Source organism: Herpailurus yagouaroundi, unplaced genomic scaffold (genome assembly GCF_014898765.1).
Source record: "Herpailurus yagouaroundi ecotype Mexico unplaced genomic scaffold, PumYag 100, whole genome shotgun sequence".
Taxonomy (NCBI): Eukaryota; Metazoa; Chordata; class Mammalia; order Carnivora; family Felidae; genus Herpailurus; species Herpailurus yagouaroundi.
In genome coordinates this window covers 43,070,824-43,082,413 of record NW_024412391.1, presented here as the reverse complement: position 1 = coordinate 43,082,413, position 11,590 = coordinate 43,070,824, and the positions used below count along the sequence as shown (strand labels likewise).

The window sequence follows — 11,590 nt, the reverse complement described above, 5'->3', positions numbered from 1 at the left end:
CTGGGCCTCAGTTTCCTCACCTGTAAAACCGGGGAGAGAGGCTCTCTTATGGCTGGTTTGAAAGTTAAGTAAGATACTGCACAAGACCGTGCTTTGTACACTGGAAAAGCTTTGTACATGCAAATGCTGCTTGTTTTTAGCTGCCAAAGAGAGCTACCGATAGATGCCACACTCACCTAGTTTCCCCATCTTGTACATCCCTTAGCCTAGAAGGCTCTTTCTTCTCATTTCTGTCTATCCAGACATTATGCTCAGCAATTGTTAGTGTCCTTCCCTTCCCTCTTGAGTTGTGATTTCTAACTAAGTCTGGGCAGTGGAACCCAAGCAGTGACTGGGGAAGGATGCAACGTGGATTACCGGGCTCTGTAAGTGGAGAACAACAGGGTAGAAAGGAAAGAGCCATCCCCGCCCCCCTCCCCCAACATTTGCTCACTAATTTCAAATGTGCCGTTTACTTTTAATTATTCTCACAGTACTTCAAAGCATGTTTTGTAAAATTAATAAAGTCTGAGTAATTTGAAACCTCTCCCAGTTAGCCTGCCAATACATCTTCGCTGAGAAATGCTGGAAGTGGGATTCTGAGAGAATGATTTGATCTATGGTTCAGGAACAGAAGGATTACTGAGGAATTTTGTATGTTCTCAGAGTGCCTTTCTATTTCAGGAGGAAAAGAAGACAAATTCCGTTTCACAGAAGCGAGTGGAACTATACCAGAGGGTTGCTTATGGAGCAAAGAAGTGAATTTTCACTCTAAACCACGCTGGCTGTGTTCATAAATATTGAAGGTGGAATGAAAACGATTTAGAAAGCAGAAACAATGTTTGCGATCGAATTCTAAGAAACTGATGCAGACATGTGATTGAAAATATTTCAGCTGTGTGAAGGCCTATATTAATTTCTGCATGATAACATTTGTTTCCAGAGTTTCCTGCCGAGATTAGAGACTTATTCCAGCACGTACCAGCATAATGTCATAGAAGATTGACTCTGTGCGATGCTCTGTGACGAAAGGTCTCGAGATTAAACCAGCTTGGTAAGCCATGCACGCTCTTGTTTCTTTCTTAGAGATTCACAATGCCCGTCTGCCTATTAAAACTCTGAGCACTTCAACAGTGAAGATCCCGTTTAATTTTGTTTAACTCCGTCATCCCCAAATTTCTTTGACTGTGAAACCTTTTAAAAAGTAATTATTATTGCACACTCTTACCAACAGCTAAAAACCTCGTGTCCTCCGGGGGTACCCGCCGGGCAATTCTCTATTAACATGCATGGGTTAAATATATTCATTTGCCCAGCTAGTGCCCAGAGTGTCCTTTCTGGAATGGAGTTGCAATAAGAATTACATACGTTTTTGCCTAAAGCATAAAGCAATTAGCCATAAAGGATTTGTTGTGCTGGTGGGGGTTTTTTTTGTTTGCTTTTTTTTTTTTTTTTTGTTAACAGCTTTATTGAGATACATAATTCACACACACAACTCGTTCATCTAAAGTGTACAATTTGGTGCCTCGTGGATATTCCGAGTTGGGCAACCATCACCGTAGTCAGTCTTAGATTATTTTTATTTGCTTCATGTCCTTCATTACTTCATTATTTCATGTCCTTTGGCCGTGGTCCCTCGTCTCCTCCCCCTCACCTCAGCCTTGAGTAATCACAAAGCGACTTCCTATTTCTATAGATAGTCTATGTATATAAACGGAATCACACAATATGTGGCTTGTACTGGTTTCATTCACATGGCATGATGTTTGCAAGGTTCATCCGTGTTGGGGCGTGTGTCAGCACTTCGTTACTTTGTTTGTTGCTACCGTAATGGAGATCGGCAGAAGACCAGAAACGCAAAGTAATTGATGGGTGGGATTGGGGAATTCTCATGCTGAGGATGAGAGTTTCTCCTGAGGCCGCCAGGATGAGCAAGCACCCTGGCTAGGTTAGAAAATGCCCTAGGGCGCCTGGGTGGCTCAGTCGGTTAAGCCTAAGCGTCCAATTTCGACTCAGGTCTTGAGTCGCGGTTCCTGGGTTCGAGTCCCGCCTCCGGGCTGACAGGTCAGGGCCTGGAGCCTGCTTCAGATCCTATCTCCCTCTCTCTCTGCCCCTCCTTTGAGCTCTCTCTCTCTCTCTCTCTCTCTCTCTCTCAAAAATAAATAAACATTGGGGCACCTGGTTCAGCGTCCGACTTTGGCTCAGGTCACCATCTCACAGCTCATGAGTTCAAGCCCCGCATGGGGCTCTGTACTGACAGCTCAGAGCCTGGAGCCTGCTTCAGATTCTGTGTCTCCCTCTCTCTCTGCCCCAACCCACTCACCCTCTGTCTCTCTCAAGAATAAATAAACATAAAAAAAATTTTTTTTAATAAGTAAATACATAAACATTAAGAAAAATTTAAAAAAGAGAGAGAGAAAGGAAGGAAGGAAGAAAGAAAGACAATGCCTTGCCAGGGGAAGGAGTGCCATAGTCTTTCCTTCTTTCCCTATCTTCTCATGCTTTTGGCTTCAAATCTTTTCACACATGTTGGATTTGCCTCCTCTGCAAAATCTGTTTCCTGAAATTTTTTTTTTTTAATTTTTTTTCAACGTTTATTTATTTTTGGGACAGAGAGAGACAGAGCATGAACGGGCGAGGGGCAGAGAGAGAGGGAGACACAGAATCGGAAACAGGCACCAGGCTCTGAGCCATCAGCCCAGAGCCCGACGCGGGGCTCGAACTCACGGACCGCGAGATCGTGACCTGGCTGAAGTCGGACGCTTAACCGACTGCGCCACCCAGGCGCCCCGTGTTTCCTGAAATTTTTAAAGAACAGCGACGCTGTTCTTTGATATGCGGGGCTCGAGGCCTGTACCTATTTCTTGAAATGAGTATCCGAAGTCAGAGAAGCTAGTTTCTTGCTTGTTCACTGACTTCAGAGGGAATTTCCACGAGGACTTGCATGGAGCTTCAGCTAATCCTTTAAAAATGTAAAAATCGTCAGGAGAGAGAACGCTGCTTCTCTCCTGAGGCAGCTGCTAGAATCACTCTAGGGATGTTATATTTTGCCAAGTGTCTCACAGCAATTTTCAGTAATTAGCTCCTGAGAGCTCTGGGGGTGAGAGGAGTTCTTTTCCTTAACCAAGCAGGTAAAGCAGGACCTGGGCTCAGAATTTACAACCCCGACCCCATTGTGCTCTCCCCAAGAAGAGAAGAAGCAAAACAAAAGAGGCGGGTCGGGGCGGGGGCGGGGGGGGGGGGGGGGGTGGAGAGGAAATTTTGATCTTCCCTGAGCACCCGGGATTTAGATAGATTTTATGCAGGTTGCTTCTATTTTCCTGTATTGTGACTGTCACTTGCATCCATTGCCTGCTATTTATTCTTGATGCTTGACTATAATGGCCCTTTTTTTTAGATTGTAAAGCTCAAGGACCCCAAATAACTAGAGGGGAGGGGTTTTGGAGGTGGTCCTGTCACTGGCTTAAGGAGATCCTAAGATAGATCTGACTGGTCACTTCACTATAATGGTCTATACTTAGGCTTGGTTACATTCAGGGGCGTATTGATTCTGAGGTGCGGGGCCATGGAACTTACATGCTTTACTCATTCATTCAGCCTCTGAATGCTTTAATGCTTACAGTTTCTAGACAATAAAGACATCAGCTGCCCTCACGGAATTTATAATCCTGCTCACGTTCTAATAAATCATAGTTGTCTCATGTCTCTTGTGGATTCCACGAAACAACCAATGATGTCTCAAATTAGCTCCTTTCTGACCTGAGCTCTTGAAAGAGATCCCAGATGAGCAAAGAAATTGAGGCTCGGCAAGGTTTACTGGGAGACAGACCAGGACTGACTCTCAGACTCTCTGATTCCACACCCCACTCTTTTTCAATAAGTCAGTGCTCTCCAAAAGACTGAGAAACTTTGGCGTTGACCACAGTCCGGGGGATGCCCAAAGGAACATTAACAGGTGACAAGAAGAGTGTGCTAAATTCAGCCGTACCGACAAAGGCATTTTTGTGCCTTGAATCTTGTGGCGTGGTGGAAAGCGTGCGGGCTCTCATAAATCCGTGAGGATTAGATTCGTTTCAGAGTATTTGAAATTCTAAAAACAGTGGCTGAAAAATTAGAAGTATATTCGCTTTTCGTGTCAAAGGATGGTATAAGCTGCTTGGTCTGAGGTGAGGGGACCTTTCAGCTTTCTGCTGCTTCTTCCTCATTGTGCAAAGTGGCTGTTAGAGGCTCCAGATATCACATCCTAGTTCCAGGCATCGGGATGAAAGAAAGGCTAAAAAGGATGTGGTCCCTTCCCGCTGGGAAGATTGATTAGCTGTTCTGCATAATATTTTCACTTTCATCTCATTGGTCAGAACTTAGTCACATGACCAACTGCTGCAAGGGAGAGTGGGAAGTGTGGTCTTTTCGCTGGATGACAGTGTGCCCCAATGTGAATTAAGCTTCTGTTACCAAGAAGAGGAGTATGAATATCAGAAGATAACCAGCACTCTTTGTTCTAATATATCCCACCTTCGTTTTATTATGTGATAGACTCTTAGCTATAGCCTATTAACTGAATTGATTACAGTTTTTCATTCATTCAGCAAATACAAATTGATACCTACTGTATGCCAGGCACTGTGTTAAGTGCTAGGGATACAAAGACCAATAAGACACAGTTTAACCTGGACTTCATTAAAACCCCCAATTTTGTGCATTAAAGGACACCATTCTGAAAGTGATTCCTAAGGAAAAGGAATTTTTTTTTTCTTGCAGATAATAACCTGCTAAAGGAAGAGTAATAAAACTATACATATCGAACTCTTGCAGCTCACTATTGAAAAGACAAACAACCCAATTAAAAGGTGGGCCAAGGATCTGAGTAGACATTTCTCCAAAGAAGTTATATGAACGATCAAAACGCAAATAAAAACTGCTCACCATCGTTAATCCATTAGGGAAATGCAAACCACAACTACAATAAGAAACCACCTGACATTAGAAATGCTATCCTGAAAAAGACAAGGGTTGGTGAGAAGATGGAGAAACTGGAAATGGCATATACACTGCTATTAAGGAATGTAAAATTCTACAGCTGCCTTGGAACACAGTCTGGCAGGTCCTCAAAGAGTTAAACATAGAATTTCTCTGTGACCCAGCAATTCCCCTCCTAGGAATTGCCCAAGAGAAATGAAAACACATATTCACACAAAAATGTGTACACGGTCACAGCAGCATTCTGTGTAATCGCCCCAACACAAAAACAACCCAAACGTCCATCAACTGATGAATGGATAAACGACGTGTGGTGCATCCTTACAACAGAATATTATTCAGCGATAAAAAGAAATAAAGTGCTGACACGTGCAAGAACTTAGATGTACCTTGAAAACATCACGCTAAGTGAAAGAAGCCAGTTACAAAGGACCACCTGCTGCATGATTCCACTTAACACGAAACGTCTAGAGTAGTAGGTAAATCTGTAGAGGCAGAAAATAGACTCATGGTGGCTTAGGTCCCGGGTGGTGTTTACAAAAATTGGGGGTGATGGCTAAGGGATGCAGTGTCTCCTTCACAATTCTGTAATTGATTGTGGTAACGTATACACAACTCTGTGACTGTAGTAAAAGTGACTGAACTGTACTTACGTGGGTGAATTGTATGGTATGTGTATTACATCTCACTAAAGCTGTTAAAAAAAAAAAAAAGGTACAATTTGTGTTAGATCGTGAAGGATCCTGTAGGCCAGTGATGAGAGGTTTGGTGTCACTGTGGAGAAGAAACAGAGCCGTGGCACCCCTGCTGGCCCCAAATATCCTCTGCCAGATAAAATCCACTGCTGCTCATCGGGCTAATCGATGAGTCACCGCTCTGGCCAGGACTACATACCCCTCTGTCTATCCTATAAAACAAGTGTCTGTGTTGGTCCCAGGCATCTCAGTCTCTCGGGCCTCTCTGCTCAAACCTCGTCTTTGGTCCCTGTAGCCACACCATCAGCAGAGAAGGTGGTTGGGGTAGGGAGAGGGGTGCCCATGAACATTGCATAATCCGTGCTTCAGATGGTAAGATCGTTCCCTCCACCTGGCTCACCACCTTTCCTAAATATGTTAGACCACCCCATCCCTTTCCCTTGGTTTCTTGCTGGGTATTTTAAATTGATTTAATAAATGATGTGATTTGCACATGTTAATTTGGTCTCTGAGCCTTTCTGGTACAGTACGTTTTGGGTAGCTTACCTGGTAGTGTACTTAGGTAGTGTACTTAGAGTACTTAGTATACTCCATCTTAGAGGCAAGCGTACTTGCCTCTGCTGTGAGTCCCAGCTACGGAGTGTGACGCAGCCATTGGCAGCTCGCAGATTTCGCAGCCTTTTCAGGGAGTTCACCCGTCTGGTTCCTTCTTTGGAACACCCATCGGTGTCTAAATAGCTTTCTTCCGCCTCCTCCATCAGTTTGAAAGGTATCTCCTTTGGGAAGCGATCTTTTTCAAATCTGTTGACATCAGTAAAAACTTTAAGGAACCTGCTTTGATTCTGCTACTCCAGCCTTTTGAAACTCAGAAATTCTTTATCTCACGCTACCAAGTCTGGCTTCAAAAGTTTCTTTTGAAAGTCAGTGTATCTTTTCTATCTGCATTTCTTTCGTTGGCAGCCGTATCTGAGGGTACACACGCCCACACGCACAGACGCACACAGATACACACACGTACACACACCGTGCACACAGCCTCTCTGCTGTCGGAATGGGAGGAAGGACCGGAATGGAATACTAGGGAGAGAAGCAGCATAGGTATTTCATAATGCTGCTCTTCCCCATTTGCGAGGGACCTCACATAGCTATCACTGGGGCATTAGTAAAAGAAGTCCAAGAAGTGTTTGACCCCAGGTGTCAGATGATTTCTCCCTCTCTGTGTCTTTGTCCACTCTTCTACTTGTCCTCACGCAACAGCAAGATGGCTGCTAGCAGTTCCAAGACAACATTGTCAGTAGAGTACAAAGGTGCTATGACATGTGGTTCTGGAAAGATCTTTCTTACCCCCTGTCTAATTTTAATGTCTCATAACTTTGGTTCTTCAAGGGAATAGAGATAACATTTATTGATTACCTTCCACATGCTGGGCACTGCTTCCCAAGAGTTCCCTTTTAAAAATGGAAATTCCCTCTGGCAGGGAAAACCCCCTTAAGCCCTCATTATCTAACCCCTAGAATTAACTTATTAGAAGCATTTCCATCTGGTATAGCCAGCTGTGATCAAGGCCACTCGAGACTGGAGTTGGGCTAGTCATCCGGGGGTGGGCATGAGGTAAAGAGCCCGGAGAAGGAAGAATAGGGCAAGGGAGGTGGACTGCCAAAGTTTGCCAGCCCTGCCCTCCCCTCCCCGAAATTCACCCCGTGGTAGCCCCGCAGTCATTGATGTGCTAATTAAAATCCCCGTGGATTCATTAAAGTAGGCCTGAAAGAAAATCTCTGTCTTGCACTGAGGGTAGCTAGTAGTTTGAGTATAAATATGGAAGTTATGAAATTCATTCCTTAAAAAAAATTCTCTCATTTTGCCTTTTTCTATCAGTCCAGATGATGGAGTTTAAACATCCTTTTAATGCTTAGAAATGCAAAATATTGATAATTCGCTGGGAGAAGAAGTATAGTTCATATAAACAGGCTGGCTTGTGTTTTACAATTTATATTTTCAGACTGATCACAAGTGGTCCATCGGCATGCATAAATTAAAATGACCTAGTCATACAATAGAATACTATTCGGTGATGAGTGGCCAATCGGCATGCATCGCTTTGAATGACCTACTCATACAATGGAATACCATTCAGTGATGAAGAGGAAGGAATGACTGATATATGCAACTACATGGATGAATTTCAAAAACTTACCCCTTTAGGGGTGCCCGGCTGACTCAGCGGGAAGACCATGCGACTCTTGATCTTGGGGTCATGAGTTTGAGCCCCATGTTGGGTGTAGACATTACTTAAATAAATAGCACAAACCCTAAAAAATTTACGAGCAAAAGAAGCTAGACACCAAAGACTATATTACTGCACGATTCCATTTTCTATGTTTTCAGGTGTGTGCATTTTACTGTATGTAAATTATACCACAATGAAAAATATTTCAAAAATATCCCCTGGTCTTCTGGTCGGCTTATCCTTCCTCAGAATTGACTGGCTGCATGTTGGCTGGTGATCTGAAGTAATGGGCAATACAGATATACCTAGTGTAAAACTGTCAGGGTAAATTATACAGCATGAAACTGCTGTATGCTGAGGTGCTGTACATTTAGGGTTGACCATATGTCAGGTTACTAATCACTTTACTATATAACACTAGTTCTAAAATACAGGCAATACAAGTACACCCCCTTGATGCTGTTTTGGATTTTGGGTATATCTAGAATGCGCCTTTTTTTTTTTTTTTAAGATTTTATTTTTAACCAATCTCTACACCCAACATGGGGGCTCGAACTCACAACCCCAAGATTAAGAGTCTCATTCTCCACCGACTGAGCCGGCCAGGAGCCCCTAGAGTGCTTTTTCATAGGAAAAGTGCTGACCAAATTAATCCCTGCTTCATTGAAACAAAGTCTTCAAATGGCTTACTCTCTTCTATCCCACTCCCCATGAATTTCTAGCAAAATAAAATAAAAAAATAAAGTAGCTCAGCTCTGGTCCTGTAGAGTACATATACCTATATTTTTTCTTTCTTTTTTTTTTTGTAATGTTTATTTTTGAGAGAGAGAGAGAGAGAGGAGAGCATAAGCAGGGGAGGGGCAGAGAGAGAGAGAGACACAGAATCTAAAGCAGGTTCCAGGCTCTGAGCTGTCAGCACAGAGCCCAACGCGGGCCTCGAACTCACGAACCATGAGACAGGGACCCGAGCCAAAGTCAGACACTGAACCAACTGAGCCACCAGGCGCCCCTCATTTCTTTTTTCTTAATGCTTATTTATTTATTTCGAGAGAGAGTGGGTGCCCGCCTGCACGTGCCTGCTCATGTGAAGGGGGAGGGGCAGAGAGAGAGAGAGAGAGAGAGAGAGAGGGAGAGAGAATCTCAAGCAGGCTCCTCGCTGTTGGTGCAGAGCCTGATGTGGGGCTCAATCCCACCAACGTTGAGATCATGACCTGAGCCCAAACCAAGAGCCAAACACTAGCCGACTGAGCCACCCAGGCGCCCCCCATGTTCTTTTCAACACACAATAGATTAAAGTGTTACGGAGACTTTATCAGGCTTCCCTTCACCCCCAGCTCTTTCATGCAGGTGGTGGTCTATTGTACAGGAGTAACCACCTCTTTGAGTAACTGAGGTCTCCTGGAAAACCGAGCTGTGGTGGTTGGTGGCTTGAAGACAGAAACAATTCTGAAAGGCTCACGGCACACTTTCTCATCCTCGTATTTCTCCTATTCTTTTTGAGAACGCGAATCCTTATTATTTTCATTATTCATCTGCTCCTGTTGTTTATTCCTTTCCTGAAGTCATAATCCTCTTTCTGAGACATCCCGGTTGGTTGCTATGGAAATTGTTATTTTGCTGCAAACACGGAATCATGACTTTTACAGTGGAGAATAAGCGGCAGGAGCAAATGAACTCTTGGAAAAGCCTTAGTCCTGTTAAAGCCAAAGTAAGACTGAAAACTGCGAAAACTGTGAAGAGAAGTTGTCCAAAGTTTTTCATGAGGCAGTAAGTTAACTGGACATTGTCTCAAATAATTATTTGATGCCATTGAGGAAGAATTTACGGCTTGGACACATTTACGGGCACTGATACCTGCAGACATTACAGTCCGTCCACAGTTTTGAACCTAACAGTTGGCAGTAGTCAGTGATTTAATATTAGTACTATCATTTAATGCTTTTCTGGTCATACCCCCAAAGTATAGTTATAACTCTATTTCAAACTTGGCCGTTTAAACATTGTTGTTTTTAAGTTTACTTATTTATTTTGAAAGAGACACAGAGAGAGCGTGGGGGGAGGGATAGAGAGAGAAGGGGAGAGAGAATTTCAAGCAGGTTCCATGCTGACAGCTGGGATGCAGGGCTCAAACCCGTGAGCCCTGAGATCGTGACCTGAGCTGAAATCAAGAGTCAGATGCCCAACCGAATGAGCCCCCCTGAAGCCCGCAAACTCAGCCATTTAAATTTCTGTGCTGTCATGTTTGACTTTATATAATTTTGTGTCATGTCTTCTTTTCCTTTTATTCCTTTCCATATTTCTATATCGTCTTAGTATTTTCTCTCTGTCTGCCTATCTATCTATCTATCTATCTATCTATTTTTGTAATCTCTATGCCCAACCTGGGGCTCAAACTCACAACACCGAGACCAAGAGTTGCATACCCCACCAACTAAGCCAGCTAGGCACCCCAATATTTACAATTTTTTAATTACATTTAAGAAACGACTTATTCTGGGGGCGCCTGGGTGGCTCAGTCGGTTAAGCGGCCGACTTCGGCTCAGGTCACGATCTCGCGGTCCGTGAGTTCGAGCCCCGCGTCGGGCTCTGTGCTGACAGCGCAGAGCCTGGAGCCTGTTTCCAATTCTGTGTCTCCCTCTCTCTGACCCTCCCCCGTTCGTGCTCTGTCTCTCTCGGTCTCAAAAATAAACGTTAAAAAAAAATTTTTTTTTTAATAAAAAAAATAAAAAAGAAACGACTTATTCTGGTTTCTTGAATATGTATGTCATATCACATTTTTTCACCATTGTACAGGAAACTGCTGTAAATACCTTGATGGCAGGTCTTGAAAGAAATTCTCTGCAATCCACTCTGGGAAGCTGAGGCTTAGGGCAAGAGTGTGACGATTTGATGTAGCACACTGCCCTACATACACATCCTCATGATATGTTTGTTAAAGGCGTGGCTCTCACCACATACGTTTACTTTAGGGTAGGTAATAGGTGTGGCCCTTACACATCAGGGAAACCTGGCCAAGAGAAGGTGCCAAGGAATTTTGGGGAAGAAAACAAGACTTCTAGAGCCTGAGAAATCCAGGGAAGCTAAGCGACTTGGTTCAGGCTTCGCTTGTGAGGAGGGCACTTTCAGAGGCTGGGGTTCCTCTTTCCCGTTCATTCTTTCCCCCCGCCCGAACTGTGCTTCTCAAGGAGCTTGCAGAGTCCTGAGAAAACTCCGAGGGAACGCCGTGTGTTTCTGACTCCGTATAGTTTGTTAACGTTTGTGTACTTTCTCTTCCAAAAATGACTTCAGGCAGAGTATAGAGAGACACAAAATACAAGAGAATAATGCCAAGATAAAAAAGCTAACCAGGTCAAAGACAAAGTATGAACAAGCAAAGTTACTCCCAAAATGTATACCGGAGGTCATTTGGAGTTGGAAAAGATGTTGACCCTAATATCACCCTGAGGTTCTTCAAGGCCGGAGGAAAGGGGAATAAAAACCAGCATAGACTAGGAGCTCCTGGGTGGCTCGGTCGGTTGAGCATCCAACCCTTGGTTTCGGCTGGGGTCATGATCTCATGGCTCAGGAGTTCCAGCCCCACGTGGGGCTCTGAGCTGACAGTGCGGAGCTTGCTTGGGATTCCCTCTCCCTGTCTCTCTGCCCCTCCCCCACTCACGCTTCTTGCTCTCAAAATAAATAAGCTTTAAAAAAGAAAAAAGCCAGCATGTGATAA

General features: G+C 43.9%; 1 long non-coding RNA gene across 1 annotated transcript; it reads left to right on the top strand.

Annotated features, from left to right (window-relative positions):
• Positions 1-576: 576 nt before the first annotated feature.
• Positions 577-6,151, top strand: LOC121028090 (uncharacterized). Its single transcript, XR_005789064.1, has 2 exons — positions 577-1,033; positions 4,738-6,151. It is a non-coding gene; the product is annotated as an uncharacterized LOC121028090 (long non-coding RNA).
• The last annotated feature ends 5,439 nt before the right edge of the window (positions 6,152-11,590 follow it).